The 17,719-nt window shown below is 37.8% G+C and overlaps 2 pseudogenes; one reads left to right on the forward strand and one right to left on the reverse strand.

Annotated features, from left to right (window-relative positions):
* Nucleotides 1-1,154: 1,154 nt before the first annotated feature.
* LOC124961472 (28S ribosomal protein S31, mitochondrial-like) lies at nt 1,155-2,291 on the reverse strand (annotated as a pseudogene).
* Nucleotides 2,290-16,887, forward strand: LOC124961360 (proteasome activator complex subunit 3-like; annotated as a pseudogene).
* The last annotated feature ends 832 nt before the right edge of the window (nt 16,888-17,719 follow it).

Genomic DNA, 17,719 nt, shown 5'->3' on the forward strand with positions numbered 1-17,719 from the left:
ATAGACAAACCCTTAGCCACACTAACAAAGAGGAAAGAGAAACCTCAAATTACTAAATTCATGATGGAAAAGGAAACATCACGACAGACACCAGTGAGATACATAACATAATGAGAAGCTACTTTGAAAATCTGTATTGCAACAAAATAGAAACTACCAAAGACACTGACAAATTTCTAGAGACTTATACTACTCCCAAACTGAGCCAGGAGGACACACACAATTTAAACAGATCAATGTCAAGCAATGAAATAGAAGAAACCATTAAAAATCTACCATCTAAGAAAAGCCCAGGACCAGACGAATTCTCAGCTGAGTTCTACAAGACCTTTAAAGAAGAACTCATTCTAATACTTCTCAAAGTATTCCAGGAAATAGAAAAGGAGGGAACCCTATCAAACTCATTCTATGAAGGTAATATCATCCTCATACCCAAAACAGGCAAAGACACATCAAGGAAAGAAAATTTTAGACCAATATCCTTGATGAATATAGATGCAAAGATCCTTAACAAAATATTGGCAAACCATATCCAAAAACATATTAAGAAAATTGTGCAACACAATCAAGAGGGGTTTATCCCTGGAATGCACGGATGGTTTAACATCCATAAATCAATAAACGTAATCCATCATGTCAATAGACTTAAGGATAAGAGTCATATGGCTATATCAATTAATGCAGAAAAAGCATTTGACAAAATACAACACCCCTTCATGCTCAAAACACTAGAAAAAATAGGGATAGTAGGAACATACCTGAACATTGTAAAGGCTATTTATGCTAAGCCCAAGGCCAACATCATTCTTAATGGATAAAAACTGAAACCATTCCCTTTAAAAACAGGAACAAGACAGGGATGTCGTCTTTCACCACTTCTATTCAACATTGTCCTCGAAACTCTGGCCAGAGCAATTAGGCAGACTAAAGAAATTAAAGGGATACGAATAGGAAAAAAGGAACTTAAGCTGTCATTATTTGCTGATGACATGATTCTATATTTAAAGGATCCAAAAAACTGCTCCAGAAAACTTCTAGACCTCATCAATGAATTCAGCAAAATAGCAGGCTATAAAATCAACACGCATACATCTAAAGCATTTTTCTAGTAAAATTATTTTATTTAGTTATAATATCCATCTCCAGCAGCTTGATTAATTAAACTGTATGTTATTTTCTTTTAAAATGTTCCTTTTTTCTTTAAAATAATTTCTAAACCACTCTGTGTGCTCAACCTTCTGTTTAACACTCAGATATGGGTTCTTGGAAAGGCCACAAGTCACCAGCTCCATGAAGTGGTGAATCAGTCCTTGTTTTGGAAAATCCTCCAGGTGTTTATCCAAAAATATTTGTTCATGAAATTCTGAACCATTATCATCAAAACCTGCTTCATTTTTGACTGGGAACTCCCAGAGTTTCCCCTCTTTCGTCCACTGGATCATCTCTTCAAACCCATTCTGAAAGGGCTGTTCATTTACTGTGGCTAGTTGCTTATCAAATTCCACATCCCAAAGAGAAGGTGATGTCTCTGCTTTTTCAGTAAATTCTTCAATGTCAAAAATATTAAGTCTTCTCCCCTTGAATAAATTTTTCCTGTTTTTAAGATCAGCTGTCTTCTCCTGGTAGGGAGAACCTTCATCAAACTGAATCTGATGCTCTGGTCTTGTACTAACTCTAGCTGTAGCAGATCTGGCAATTTTCATATCTGATATTATGTAACTGAAACTGATTTTAGGCTTTTCTCTATCTTTCTGTGCCCTCGAGTCTTCCTCATGCTGATCGAGCTGCCTAAGTAGCTCTGACTTGGTTGTCAGAGAGAACCAAGGGAGAGAATCTGCCACCACAGATGCAGCTGCCACCAACTCAAGACTCAGGGACTCATTACCCTTCTTTTGAGCACCTACTGGAGCTCTTTAAAGCTTGCCAATTGTCTCCAAATTTTAAGTTTCTTTTTGCTGGGTGGCTTTGTTGTTTGTACATTTGTTGTGCTTAATTCAACTTTCATGTCCTTTATAATGTCTAACAAGTTTTTTTTTCATATTCTCCTTTCCTCTGTCTTGGTTCTCGGAAGTCTTCTCGGAAGTCACACCAGTTGGAACACATTGCTCATCTTTCTTCCTATAGATCACCCTGCTAGTGCCAAAATATCTTTGAATATTATTTTTTGTCCTGATGGTTCCGAGCAGAGCAGCAAGAAGGATTGCAGTGGCCGACGTCTCGGAGCTTCCAGGAGACAAAGAAAGGTGGGTGAGGGGGCGAGGAGGTAGAAACACCGACACCTGAGGGAACATGGCCGAGAAACAAACTAAGAAGGTAACCAGAACAGCACGTCCTTTTTCCAAACACGTCCCCCAAACTAGTTACCATTCCTTTTCCTTCCTGTTCTGGTGGGAAACAGAGGTGAGTCACTGTGTTCTGGGCTCATTGCTGCCACTCAGAGTCCGCAGACTCCAGACTAGCTCTAAAGTATTTTTATACGTAAGAGATGAAACATCTGAAAGGGAAATGAGGAAAACAACTCCATTTGCAATAGCATCAAAAAAAATATAATACTTGGGGATCAATCTAACCAAAGAGGTAAAAGATCTCTACAATGAAAACTACAAAACACTGAAGAAAGAAATTGAGGAAGACCTTAGAAGATGGAAAGATTTCCCATGTTCTTGGATAGGAAGAATTAATATTGTCAAAATGGCCATACTACCAAAAGTGCTATACAGATTCAATGCAATTCCAATTAAAATCCCAATGATGTACCTTACAGAAATAGAGCAATCATGAAATGCATCTGGAAGAATAAGAAATCCAGAATAGCTAAAGCAATCCTTAGCAGGAAGAGTGAAGCAGGGGGTATCGCAATGCCAGAACTTCAACTATACTACAAAGCAATAGTAACAAAAGTGGCATGGTACTGGCACCAAAATAGACAGGTAGATTAATGGTACAGAATAGAGAATATGGACACAAAACCAAATAAATACAATTTTCTCATACTAGACAAAGGTGCCAAAAATATGCAATGGAGAAAAGATAGGCTCTTCAACAAATGGTGCAGGGAAAACTGGAAATCCATATGCAACAGAATGAAACTAACCCCCTATCTCTCACCCTGCACAAAAATCAACTCAAAATGGATCAAGGACCTTGGAATCAGACCAGAGACCCTGCATCTTCTAGAAGAAAAATTGGATCCAAATCTTCAACGTGTTGGCTTAGGATCAGACTTCTTAACTGGACTCCCATAGCACATGAAATAAAAGCAAGAATCAATAACTGGGACAGATTCAAACTAAATAGCTTTCTCTCAATAAAGGAAACTGTCAGCAATGCGAAGAGAGAGCCTACAGAGTGGGAGAATATCTTTGCCACTCATACTTCAGATAGAGCGCTAATTTCCAGAATATATAAAGAACTCAAAAAACTCTACACAAAGAATACAAATAACCCATCAACAAATGGGCTAAGGATATGAACAGACACTTCACAGAGGAAGATCTACAAGCAATCAACAAACATATGAAAAAATGTTCAACATCTTTATTAAGAGAAATGCAAATCAAAACTACACTAAGATTTCATCTCACCCCAATTAGAATGGCGATTATCAAGAATACAAGCAACAATAGGTGTTGGAGAGGATGTGGGGAAAAAGGTACACTCATACATTGCTGGTGGGGTTGCAAATTAGTGCAGCCACTCTGAAAAGTAGTGTGGAAATTCCTTAGAAAACTTGGAATGGACCCACCATTTGACCCAGCTATCCCACTCCTCAGCCTATACCCAAAGGACTTAAAATCAGCATATTACAGAGATACAGCCACATCAATGTTCATAGCTGCTCAATTCACAGTAGTCAGATTGTGGAACCAACCTAGATGTCCTTCAATTGATGAATGGATAAAGAAACTGTCGTATATATACACAATGGAATATTACTCAGCTATAAAGAATAATAAAAGTACAGCATTTGCAGGCAAATGGATGAAATTGGAGAATATCATGCTAAGTGAGATAAGCCAATCTCAAAAAACTAAAGGACAAATGATCTTGCTGATAAGCGGATGATGACATATATTGGAGGGTGGGGGGCAAGAATGGAGGAAGGAGGGACTGTATAGAGGGAAAAGAGGGGTGGGAGGGGTGAGGGGGAAGGAAAAAATAACAGAATGAATAAAAAATGATTACCCTATGTAAATGTATGATTACACAAATGGTATGCCTCTACTTCATGTACAAACAGAAACAACATGTATCCCATTTGTTTACAATAAAAATAAATTTAAAAAAATTCCAGTGTGATGATGGTGAAAGTCATATTACTTGAATGTACAATTTTAATTTATCTCATTAAATTTGATGAGAAATGACAAAAAGAAAAAGAATATGAGACCAGATTTTTAAAACATTCTATGCTGCGTACAAAACACAAATCTGAATGACAAACATACCACGCTTTGAAATTAAAAGATGTGGAAAAGTTAAGTTTAACTTTACTAGAGAATGACAAAGTGCTTATTGAAATGATTGCATGAATTTTACTCCCTCATATAGTTTTTGTTCTTCTACATCCTGCTCAACATTGGTATTGTCAGATTTGTGTGTGTATGTAATGCTGGGGATGGAACCCAGGTCTCACACATACTAACCGAGTGCTTTGCCACTGAGCTATGTCCCTAACCCCTGTACTGTTAGATTAAAAAAAAATTCCAGTATGATGAATGTCCAGTAATATCTTATTGTTATTTAAATTTGAATTTACCTGATTACTAGTATAGTTGAGCACCTGATCAGGTTAACTTTTGGTCATTTGGATTTCCCCTACTTCCTTTAAAAATTTTATGCAATTTGATATATTTGCCTTTTTTCCTTGATGTATAATTTTAAATATTCTGGATACTACTAGTCTTTTGTATCTGGAGTGTTTCCATTTATATATATATTTTGTTTGTTTGTTTGTTTTAGTTGTAGGTGGACATGATACCTTTATTTTATTTTTATGTGGTTCTGAGGATAGAACCAGGGCCTTAAGCATGCTAGGCAAGTGCTCTACCACTGAGCCACAACCCCAGCCCCATTTATATATATATTTTTTACAGCATATTTTTTTTCATAGTCTTTTCTTCTAAGAGTGAATCATATACTGGTCACTGATTCAAAGCACAAACAGTAGTCATAACAGAATATTCAATATCCTAGGCTTATCTCTAAACTGATGTCATAATTGAAACTTCTTTAGACCATACCACTACTCTGTCAGTACAGTTGCTTGTGGATGGTGGATTATATGAAAAGACCAGGGAATTCCATGGACTTGAGCACACTGTCATATTTTATCTTTTGCCATAAAATTAGTTCCTCTGCTGAGAGCAATGTTACATAGGATATCAGGAAAATAAATAGGGTATTCTGTAAATATATGAACATGGCTCTGGAAGAGAAATTGTGGAGAGGGAGATTCATTATACACATGCAGAGAAGATGTATACCCATCATGTGTGTCCTCCCCTGCCATATACAGTAAGGACAAATAATTTTCCATTCCATAATGAAAAGTATCCAGTATTATCCATTTTAGTCTGTTTCCAGATGGCAGACTGGTTTCACTAGGGAATAGTGGAATTTGGGGGTTGGCCTCTGCTTTTGGCAAACTTGGTGTTCTGCCTATGGGGATGCTTTACTCTGTCTATCAGGAATATCCTTGATCCTTTAACATTTACATCAGCGCACTATGCATTAAGTACAGAATATCATGAAAAACAGTCTGCAAACCAGGCCTACTATTTTTCTTCCTCTGCCAACTGGTCTTAAGAATTTCCAGAGGTTTTCAAGATGGTGGAATACAGACCATCACTTTCCTGGCTGTTCTGTGGCATAAAACCTAGAAAGCAGATAGGCAACTTCTCAGCAAGGTGGGTGAACAAAAAAAGTGGGAGGTGAGAAACTTCACTGGAATTTAATATTGGACATTCAAAGTAGATCAGGGACTCTGGAGGTTGGATATAATAAAATAAGGAAGAAATCTCCAGAGTCACAGTCACTGCCACAGCCAGAGGCACAAAATAGAGTGTCTTTCCATAAGCAAAGTGGAGGGATAAGAGAATTAAAGGAATCCACATTTTTGGGAGGCCTGAGGCATGTCTGGGTATGGAGAGTATAGAGATCAAAGACACTGCTCCTTCACCACACAAGTAGAACCCAGGGGAGGTCTCTGGGGTGCAGTCTTGCAGCACATACTGGCAATTGCTTGGCCCTGGAGGTGCACTGATTTAAAATCTCCAGACCAGTTGTCATTCAGCAAATAGCGTGGAGCAGACCTAAACCTGAATTCTGCTTCCAGGAGTTCTGCCTATCAGATTACCTCTGTCTAGTAATCCCACCCTGAGGGTGAAGCAAACATCACACTCCAGCAGACCCCACCTAACACTGCTGAGAAGGGAAGCTGAGAATCTTTTGAACTCCAACAGAAAACAATTTTTAACTTTTCATCAAGATCTTTTCCCCCACTTTTTTCTTTTTTCTGTTTAATTGTGACCATAATGGTTCATGGATGTTTATACATATTCACATTTTGTTTTTTCTCACTTACAGCATTTTTGAAGTCAGTTATTTTTTATGGATCAGTTTTTTGTGGAGTAGGATGTTGGATTTCAGTTTTGTTTTGCATTCTTTTATTTTTATTTATTTTTCATGTTTAATATTTAAAATTTTTTACTTTATATGTATTTTTTTCTCTCACTTATCTGTTTCCCCTGATTCTCTTTCTATCTTTTCTCCTTCTAACAGCCAATCTCTATTGTTCTCTTTCACTCTTCCTTTAATTGTTTTACTTCTATCTTCTCTCCTCCTCCCTCATACATATCACATTCCATATCGTTTCTATTCTCTCCCTGTCCACCATTCAAAACTGTAAACTCTTTTACAAATGTGCTGTTTCATTATAGGCAATAACTGACCATATCATTTCTGTTGATTGTGACAATTAATATTGTAGTCATCATAGCAGGAACTATTTGGCTAATGCTGTATGTTGTTTGAATTAGTTGTTGTTATTATTTGTCTCCCCCTAAACAGTGAGGTACTGGAAACCTTCAGTGACACTCTAAGTCCAGAGGGTAGAGTCTCTACTGCCTGAGATCCATAGTGTTAGATGGGTAGACACACAAATAACATGAAAAAGCAAGGGTAAAAATCGCCCCAAACAAACCAAGATACTTCAATGACAGAATACATCAACATCACATTGGAAGAAATGTTAGAGAAGGGAATTTAGAATGTACAAAGTTAAACTAACTTGGAGGTAAATGATGATGTATGGAGTGAAATCAGAGAGAAAATACAGGAATGAAAGATCACTTCAATAAAGAGATAGAGATTCTGAAAAAAAAATCAAGCAGAAATGCTTGAAATGAAGGAATCAACAAACTAAATTGAAAATTAATTTGAAAGCATGACCAACAGACTAAATCACTTGCAAGACAAGAGTCTCAGGTGATCAAGACAAAATATGTAATCTTGGAAATAAAATTGATCATGGAGAAAAGATGTTAAGAGACCATGAATAGAACGTCCAAGAAATTTGGGATAACATGAACAGATCAAATTTAAGATTTATTGGGAAAGATGGAGACTCAGAGATGGAAACCAAAGGAATGCACAATACTTTCAATGAAATAATATCAGAAAATTTCCTGAACCTAAGGAATAAAATGGAAAATCAAATACTAAATATACAAAATTACAACAGACACACACCAAGCACATTATGAAAATGCCTAATGTACAGAGGAAGGATAGAATTTTAAAGGCTGCCAGAGAGAAATGATTGGTCACATTTAGAGGGGAAAACAATCCAGATCTCAGCAAATTTCTCGACCCAGACCCTCAAATCTAGGAGGTCTTGGGGTAATATGTACCAAGATCTGAAAGAGAATGGATGCCAGCAAAATTAAGCTTCAGAATTGAAAGTGAAATAAAAGCCTTCCATGATAAAAGTTAAAAGAATTCACAACTGGAAAACCTGAACTACAGAACATACTCAATAAAATATTTCATGAAGAAAAAAAGAAAAAGAAAAATGAAAACCAGCAAAAGGAGGAACTACACTAGCAGAAGAGTCAATCAAAGGAGAAATTAATTCAAATTAAAAACCAAAAATAGATCAAAATGACAGAAAATAAAAATAATTTCTCAAGAATAACATTGGAGGCAGCAGGGGGGCGACCAGACGTAAGAGCGGCACAGAGGGAGGGAACGAGCGAGTAGTGAGAAAGCCAGAGAGGGCAGCGGGGTCCCAAGGGCAGCCGAGATTCCTCAGGTCCCTCTGACCCCCTCCCTGGAGCCCACAGCACCTCTGGGTTCCAGCAGAGTGGACACGGCCAGGCCAGGCCCGGCCTCATTGCTGAAAGTGGATCAGGAAGTGAAGCTCAAGGTTGATTCTTTCAGGAAGTGGATCACAAGTGAGGCAGAAGACTTGGTGGCAAATTTTTTCCCAAAGAAGTTGTTAGAACTTGATAGTTTTTTGAAGGAACCAATCCTAAACATTCATGACCTAACTCAGATCCACTCGGACATGAATCTCCCAGTCCCTGATCCCATTTTCTCACCAATAGCCATGATGAACTGGATGGTCCCACTTACAAGAAGCAAAGGTTAGATGAGTGCGAAGAGGTGTTCCAAGGAACCAAGGTGTTTGTGATACCCAATGGGATGTTAAAAAGCAACCAGCAGCTGGTGGACATTATTGAGAAAGTGAAACCTGAGATCTGACTGCTGATTGAAAAATGTAACACGGTCAAAATGTGGGTACAGCTCCTGATTCCCAGGATAGAAGATGGGAACAACTTTGGGATGTCTATTCAGGAGAAGACAGTTGCAGAATTAAGAACTGTTGAGAGTGAAACTACATCTTATCTGGACCAGATTTCTAGATATTATATTACAAGAGCCAAATTGGTTTCTAAAATAGCTAAATATCCCCATGTAGAGGACTATCGCTGCACCATGACAGAGCTTGATGAGAAAGAATACATCAGCCTTCGTCTCATCATAGCAGAGCTGAGGAATCAATATGTCACTCTACATGACATGATCCTGAAAAATATCGAGAAGATAAAACAGCCCCAGAGCAGAAATGCAGAGACACTGTACCAAGGCCAGGGTCAGGGCCAGGGGACTCTGTGAGTCTGGCTCAAGACCAACATTGCCTTGGTTTGTTACATGACTATCGTGATGGGGAAACTGGCTGGAAATAGTAATCACACCTCTCTGTTTTTAGTTAGAGTCTAATGAAACTCTCATCTAGTTCCTTGATGTGTTTACCTCTTTTTTCAGGCCTCAGGAACTTTTCCGTATCCTTCCCTAGTACCCTACACTCCGGCTGCCCTAATTTCTGGAGAACTCCCTGGTTTGTGTGTACAGAATATTGGCACAAGAACACTTGTGTTTTCTCTCTCCCCTTTCTCACTCTACTTGTCAGACTTTGTGTTCTCTAGGGAAGCTGAGGGAACTATAGGGAAAATACTAGGTTTTTTTTTTAGGAACTGAGGTGTTTGTGTGTGGCAGGGTACCATCTCCTCTTCCTATTGTAAGGCTAGTGTGTCTTGTATCTGTAGGACATTGGATCCTCCCTGCCACAGCTGCCCTGGTGATAACTTAGGGTTTCCCATTTATTTACATCCCACCTTGAACCCAATCATGACAAAGAACATCTTAGGCCTTCAATAGAGTCCTTAATACCCTCAGATGTTTTATAACTGGGGTTTTCACATACACATGTGTATGCGTGATGAACACACACATGGATTTGCACACACCCCTTCTTACTCCAGTACCTTGTATACCTTCTTCTTCCTTTCACACATACCCCTTTCAGGAGGTGATAGTTGTCTTAGTTGTCATATATACCCAGGGAAAAGTCCTGGGCCCATCCTCCCTCCTGATATTGCAACCACTTGGTGCCCAGGGTGAGTTGGAGAACTGAGAGTGGAGATCAGAGGGCTGGTCTAGGCTTGTTCCTCTCTAACTTGATCCTTTCTGGTGTTATGCAATGGCTGGTCCTCTGACTCCTAATTGCCTTTTCCCAGGCCAATTGTACATTGGGGTCAGGTGTCTGCAACTTTGAGGTCCAGATGCTGCTGCTCCTTTGGGAAATATTTCTCTTATTTATAGTACTGTGCTTCTGGGGAAAGCAGTCATTTGTGTGTATATGTGTGTGCGTGTGGAAGTACGCCAGGCAAGTCAAAACCATGGAAGAGTTGCCTTTCTCTTGAACCTTCCAGAGATATCGTTTATTATTACAGTTTTTTTGTTAACCCGCATCTTCCCCCAGCTTTTTATTCTCCTGCTAATGAGAGTTGATATTTGCGGTCAGTCTGCCAGTGACTCCCAGTGTCTGTTTCTGACTTTTATTCTTCCCTCTCTCTGTCTTCCAACCCCCAATTATACTTCCACTTGGGAGGCATCATTTTTATTCCCAGTGTTCTGTAGAAAAGGAGTTGGGATGCTGTCTTCCCATGAATAGTGTTCAGTAACAAACCAATTGCATTTTAGTTGGGCAGTACCCCTTCCTACCCCCACCCCCATCCTTCCCAGTTAAAACCCTTCCCTCCTCCTACCATGTGTTTCTCAGTTTTTTCAATTGTTCTGCTGCCTCCTCACCTTACCACCCTCGGATTGTAATGTAAAATTATTTTACCATGTCAAGAAATTATTAAAAATACAGGTACTTTGACCTCTTTCTAAAGCTGGAAAAAAAAAAGAATAACATTGGCTGGCATATTGGATTAAAAATCAAGACCCAAGAATATGCTGTCTTCAAGAGTCTCACCTCATAGGTAAAGACATCCACAGACTGAAAGTGAAAGGCAGGAAAAAAACATATCACTCACATGGATCAAGTAAACAAGCAGGGGTTTCTAATCATAATAGATAAAGTGAACTTCAAGCCAAAGTTAATCAAAGGGACAAAGAAGGGAATTATACATCAACAAGACATAACCATCATAAATATTTATACCCAAACAATGGAGCATCTATGTATATCAAAGCCTTCTCAATTTCAAGAATTAAAAAGACCACAAAACAATAACACTGGTGTGACTTTAACACATCTCTCTCAACACTAGTTAGATCCCCCAAACAAAAACTAAAGAAACTACAGAACTAAAAAATAAAATTAATAATTTAGACCAAATAGGCATACATAGAATATATCATCCATCAATGGCTGAATACACTTTCTTCTCAGCAGCACATGGATTCTTCTCTAAAAGAGACCATATCTTAGACCACAAAGCAACTCTTAGCAAATACAAAAATATAGAGAAAATACCTTGCATTCTACCAGATCATAATAGAATGAAATTAAAAATCAATGATAAAATAAAAAATAGAAGCTACTCTAATACTTAGAGACTAAATGATATGCTATCAAATTATCAAAGGATAGCAGAAGAAATCAGGGATGAAATTTAAAAATACTTAGTGGTAAATGAGAACAGTGATACAACATATCAAAATCTCTGGAACACTATGAAGGCTGTTCTAAGAGGAAAATTCATTGCATTGAGCTCATTCATTAAAAGAATACAAAGTCAAAAAGCCTTAGAAAAAGAAGAACAAATCAACATTAAAAGCAGTAGAAGACAAGAAATAATTGAAATCAGTATGGAAATCAATGAAATTGAAATGAACAAACATTGAAAAAAAATCAATGGTTCCATGAATAAATAAATAAAATTGATAAACCCTTAGCCAAGCTAACAAAGAGAAATAGAAAACTCAAATTACTAAAATTCCTGATGAAAAAGGATAAAGTGAATTATCAAAATGGACACTACTGAAATATAGATAATAATAAAAAACTACTTTGAAAATTTATACTCTAATAAAATAGAAAATCTTAAAGACATCAACAAATTTCTAGAGCTGTATGAACTACTCAAATTGAATTAGGAGGTCATAGAACATTTAAGCAAATATATTTCAAGCAATGAAATTGAAGATGCTATCAAAAGCCGACCAAGAATGAAAAGCCCAGGACCAGAAAGATTCTCCACCCAGTTCTACCAGACCTTCAAAGAAGGAACTAACACCAATCCTCCTCAAATTATTCCATGAAATAGAAAAGGAGGGAATCCTTCCAAACTCATTCTATGAAGCTATATTAACCCTGATTCCAAAACCAGAGAAAGACACATCAAGGAAAGAAAACTTCAGACCAATATTCCTGATGAACATAGGAACATTATTAATAAAATACAGGCAGATTGCATACAAAAACATATTAAAAAGATAGTGTACCATGATCAAGTGGGGTTCATCCTGGGGATGCAAAATTAGTTCAACATATGGAAATCAATAGAGGTAATTCATCACTCAATAAAGACAAAAATCACATGATTATCTCAATGGATGCAGGAAAAGCATTTGACAAAATACAGCATCCATTCACATTCCAAACACTAGAAAAACTAGGGATAGTAAGAACATACCTCAACAATATAAAAGTTGTATACACTAAGTCCAAGGCTGACATCATTCTAAATGGAGAAAAATTGAAAGCATTCTCTCTAAAAACTGGAAGAAGACAGGGATGCCCTCTTTCAACACTTCTATTCAATATAGTACTGGAAACTATAGCCAGAGCAATTAGAGCAAAGAAAGAAATTAGAGGAATATGAATCTGAAAAGAACTCAAACTATACCTATTTGCTGAGAACATGATTCTATATTTAGAAGACCCAAAGTACTTCACCAGAAAACTTCTAGGACTCATAAATAAATTCAGTAAACTGGCAGGATATAAATTTAACACCCCCATTAACACTCATAAGTCAATTGCATTTCTATATAACTGTGATAAATCAACTAAAAGAGAAATTAGGAAAACTATCCAATTCACAATAGCCTCAAAAAAAAATCTGGGAATTAATCTAACAACAGAGATGAAAGACCTCTATAATAAAAACTAAACACTAAAGAAAGAACACTAAAGAAAAATTGAAGAAGACCTTAGAAGATGGAAAGATCTCCCATGTTCTTAGATAGGCAGAATTAATATTGTCAAAATGACCATACTACCAAAAGTACTATACAGATTTAATGCAATTTGTATTGATAGTCTTCAACGATGGGAAAATTGGAAATCTATATGTAGCAAAATTAAATGAAACCCTCTCACCTTGCACAAAACTCAAACTGGATCAAGGACCTAGGCATTAGACTCTCTGCCTGCTAGGAGAAAAAGTAGACCCAAATCTCCATCATGTTGGTTTAGGAACTGATTTCCTCAAAAAGACTCCTAAAATGCAAGAAGCAAAATCAAGAATCAATAAATGGGATGGTATCAAACTAAAAAGCTTCTTCACAGCAAAGAAAACAAACAAGAATGTGTATAGAGAGCCTACAGAATGGGAGAAAACCATTTCCACCTGCACCTCAGACAGAGCATTAATTTCCAGGATATATAAAGAACTCAAAAAAACTTAACACCAAAAATACAAAAATAACGCAATCAATAAGTGGGCAAAGGAACTGAACAGACACTTCACAGAAGAAATATGGTCAACAAGTATATGAAAAAATGTTCAACATCACTAGCAATTAGAGAAATGCAAATTAAATTACACTCAGATTTCATCTCACTTCAGTCAGAATGGCAATTATCAAGAATACAAGCAACAACAGGTGTTGGCAAGGTTGTGGGGGAAAAGGTACACTCATACATTGCTGGTGGGACTGCAAATTAGTGCAACCACTCTGGAAAGCAGTGTGGAGATTCCTCAGAAAACTTGAATTGGAACCAGCACTTGACCCAGCTATCCCATTCCTCTGCATATACCCAAAGGACTTAAAATCAGCGTGCTGCAGTGACATGACCACCTTCCAGTTACTGCCCAGTTTAAAAAATTTTTTTCCTATGAGGCCAAAAGAGTGAACTGGTTAAAGACAGTAGTGCAGTAGAATGGGTATCATGAGAACTGTGCCACATCTCATGCGACTCACTCATGGCTCCATGGCTCACTTGTTCCTGATTTCAGTTTGTACTGTCCCACTTGGTGATAGATTGATTCTTCATGCATTAAACATTATGTCCTGATGAATTAGGTAACATTCACTTCATGTTGTGCTGCTCTGTTGCAAGCCAGGTGCTGTTTCTATAAAGAATTACCTCCAGAAGAGGAAGTGGCTTTGCTCCAAAATCCTAGGGATCTTCCTGTCATTGAATGTCACTTGGTAAGTGGATCAGAATAACACAATCAAACAGTACATACCATCTGAAAAATCCAAAGAAGTCCACTAGTGCTCTGCCATTTTCTTCATGTAGATTCTGTAAGGTGCAACAACTCCATCTTTCACTCTGAAGGGAATAACCCAGCATTCCATAGGATTATCACAAACTGCACTTCTGCATGAGGATTCTGGCAGGTGTGGTCTTATCAAATCAGTTAAGGTACTTGTTACTTACTGTTCACTATGTCAGTTTAGCATGATGCCATCAATGTAGCAGAGCCAAGTGATGTACTATGGGATGTCAAGATGATAAATATCTGTGACGAACGCATTTTGGCAGAATTTAAATAGTCCTGAGGCTACACGGTGAAGGTGTACTGTTGGTTCTACCATGTAAAAGCAAACTGTTTCTAGGTGTCCTTGCAAATTGATAGAGGAAAAAAAAAATAATTACTGAAGTCAAAACATTCTTTCTAACCTACACATTCTAATTACTGTTCCCACTGGTTTCTGGAGGTTAAGCTTTGCTCCTCTGGGATCTCCTCATTCCTAGTGACACTGGAGAACCGTTTTAGTGCTGCAATCCCCCACCTTGGGTTATCCCTGGGTTCTGAAGAGCACAGCCACCTCGGAGCTCTCCAGGGATGTTGATGCTCCCCTCACTAAAGCATTTTCAATGCATTAGCAGCAAGAGTATCCCTAGGAAATATCATGGAGATGGGGTGGTTGTGAGCACAAGGCAATCATGATTAAATATTACAACATGTCTATCTCCTTAAGTCTTGGGATTCTTTTCCCTTTATCACACAAGGCAAGTTCTGACACCTCAGTTTTACAAAATAAGACAACAGAGCCTAGGGTTCAGTCAAGCAATAAAAATATTAAAGTCACTCCAAGTGCTCAGGCTAAAACATTAGATTCACAGTTTTTTGGCATGTGCACCCATATTGATAAATTCGGCTTGATCCTTGCTCTAAGGCTTCTAAACTCAATTCCTATACTATCCCAGATGTTATATAAACCATCTCTTCCTGAGGTGACCCTCATGAGGTGTTAGAAATCTGAAGTGAGTTTCACATCTGGAGACAATGAAGGTGGTAGACGAAGGTCTGGAGAAGAACAAGCACGTCCCTCATATGTCGATTGCTTCTGGTGACATTGCTGCAGGGTCTTCTTTGATCAAGGGACAGGGAAAGGGAGGAGGAATGAAGAAATGGCTTTCTATGGTTAGGAAGGCTCAAAGAAATTTGGGAGTTCAAGGTGTTCATATTCATCCAATTACACACAAACATCCCTCTCTGAAAATTGCTCTTTCCCTACTGTGGTCGTACATTTTATGTATGAGGTGGGGCTCCAAATTCTACACACAAATAGAAAAAATAATTCTTTTTGGGCCACTCTGAACATTTTCTACTTCCCTGACTGTATCCTGAGCAGAGTGTGGATCTGTAGTTTGGATGTTGAATGTCCCCCAAAGGCTCATGTGTTAAAAGCATGTTCTCAAGGTTGGCGCTATTAGGAGGTAGTAGAATTTGAAGAGATGGGTCTTTGGGACATTGAGGGTGTGCCCTTAAAGGGATTGTTGGACCCAAGTTTCCCACTCCCTTTTCTGTTTTTCCTGCTTTCTGTCCATGAGTTGAGTGCCTTTGATCCACTACTTGCTCCCCGCAATTGACGTCTTGCAACCCCAACAGATGCCTAAAAGCTATGGGTCCACCTGATCATGAACTGGAACTTCTAAAACTTTGAGCCAAAATAAACCTTTTTACTTTATAAGTTGCTTATCTAAGGTATTTGTTATAGTAACAGAAAACTGAACAACAATGTTTAGAATATTGTTTCATTCTTTCCCTTTGATCTCTCCAGCATGGTTGGTAATGATCTTTATAATCATTACTATAGTACCAGCCAAGTGCAGCAACTCCTTTTTTTTTTTTTTTTTTTAATGAAACACAGGTTTTTTTTTTTTAATTTTTAGTTGTAGGTAGACATGATACCTTTTTTTGTTTATTTATTTTTCTGTGGTGCTGAGGATTGAACCCAGTGCCTCGCATATGCTAGGCAAGCCCTCTACCACCGAGCCACAACCCCAGCTCCAGCAACTTCTTCTTAAATCTTTCACAGTATTTTATCCCAAGTAAGCACACATCATAATAATCATGATGCCACTGCTCTGTATGGATAAACAAAATCTATTTTCCACCAACAATGAGGTCTTCACTGCATTTAATCTCAAAGAACCCAGGGTCCCAGAACCCCAAGTCTATTTCTTAGAACCTCACACTCAAGTTACTAATCATGTTGATATACATTCTGGAAAACAGAAGAGGAACTCAATACTGAAAACTGTTGATAAAAGTGTCAGGAAGTTAGAAAGAGAAAGAGGTGGTAATCCAAAATTTAGTAACTGCAGAAAGTAGCTTCTACTTTAAGCCTGGAGAAATGAAGAGTAGAAGTAGTGTCACCAGGACCCAGCAGCTACTGCATGGCTTGTAGGGACGCTGCCCATTTCCTTTCCTTTCCATTTCTTCTTGCAGCACCGACCTTCTGCCTGTGATCACTTTCCTTCTGCCTAAAGTATATCCTTTAGCTATCATCATCATCATCATCATCATCATCATGGATCAAATTCAGGCCCTTGTGCTCTACCACTAAAGCTACACGCCTACCCCCTAGCATTTGTTTTCAGTGAGGGTCTGTTACTAAGAAGTTTGCTCAGGTTTTGTTTTCAAATGCCTTCGCTCTACCCTAATTCTTGAAAGATGTTTTTGCAATGTATGGTATTCCAGGACCACAGTTATTCTCTTTCATCAATTGAAAACATTATTTGATTATTTCTGACTTGTAGTATTGCAGATGAAAAATAACCTATGAATCTAACCAGCATGCATTTGAAGTTCATCTGTCTTTTTTCTCTAGTGGCTTTTAAGATTTTTTCTTTTCTCAGTTTTCTCTAAATTCATAATGGTGCTTCTGCTTGCAAAGGTCTTTTTATCACCCAGTAGCTTCGTGGGAATATTCATGGGAAGAAAAATTTGAGACTATCTTTATTCTACATTTACTTTCATGTGTGAGGCTGGCATTATCTTTAAAATTCCAGGGATGAAAATGATTTTCTTTCAGAATATTAAAGGTTTTCTCCACTGTCTTCTAAATTTACTGGTTGTTTCTGAGAACTCTAGCATAGCATTCTTCTTTTAAAAAACTCCCCCTCATTTGCTCTATGAAAACCTGTTAAGATCTTATTTTGATTTGCCATGTTCTGAAATTTCAGGAGTATGTCTTCATGTGGGTTTGGTTTTGGATAATTTAGATCCATTTCACTTTGGAAAACTATGTCCTTCAGTTCTGTGATTATTTTTCTGCAATTATTTCTGTACAGACCCCCTTTCTTCCAATGTCTCTATTCTCTCTTTCTGAAACTCTTATTATTCATGTGATGCTAATGGAGTGGATTATGTTTTGTTTTCTTTCCCTCTACAGACTG

This window comes from Sciurus carolinensis, chromosome 12 (assembly GCF_902686445.1).
Source record: "Sciurus carolinensis chromosome 12, mSciCar1.2, whole genome shotgun sequence".
Classification (NCBI taxonomy): Eukaryota; Metazoa; Chordata; class Mammalia; order Rodentia; family Sciuridae; genus Sciurus; species Sciurus carolinensis.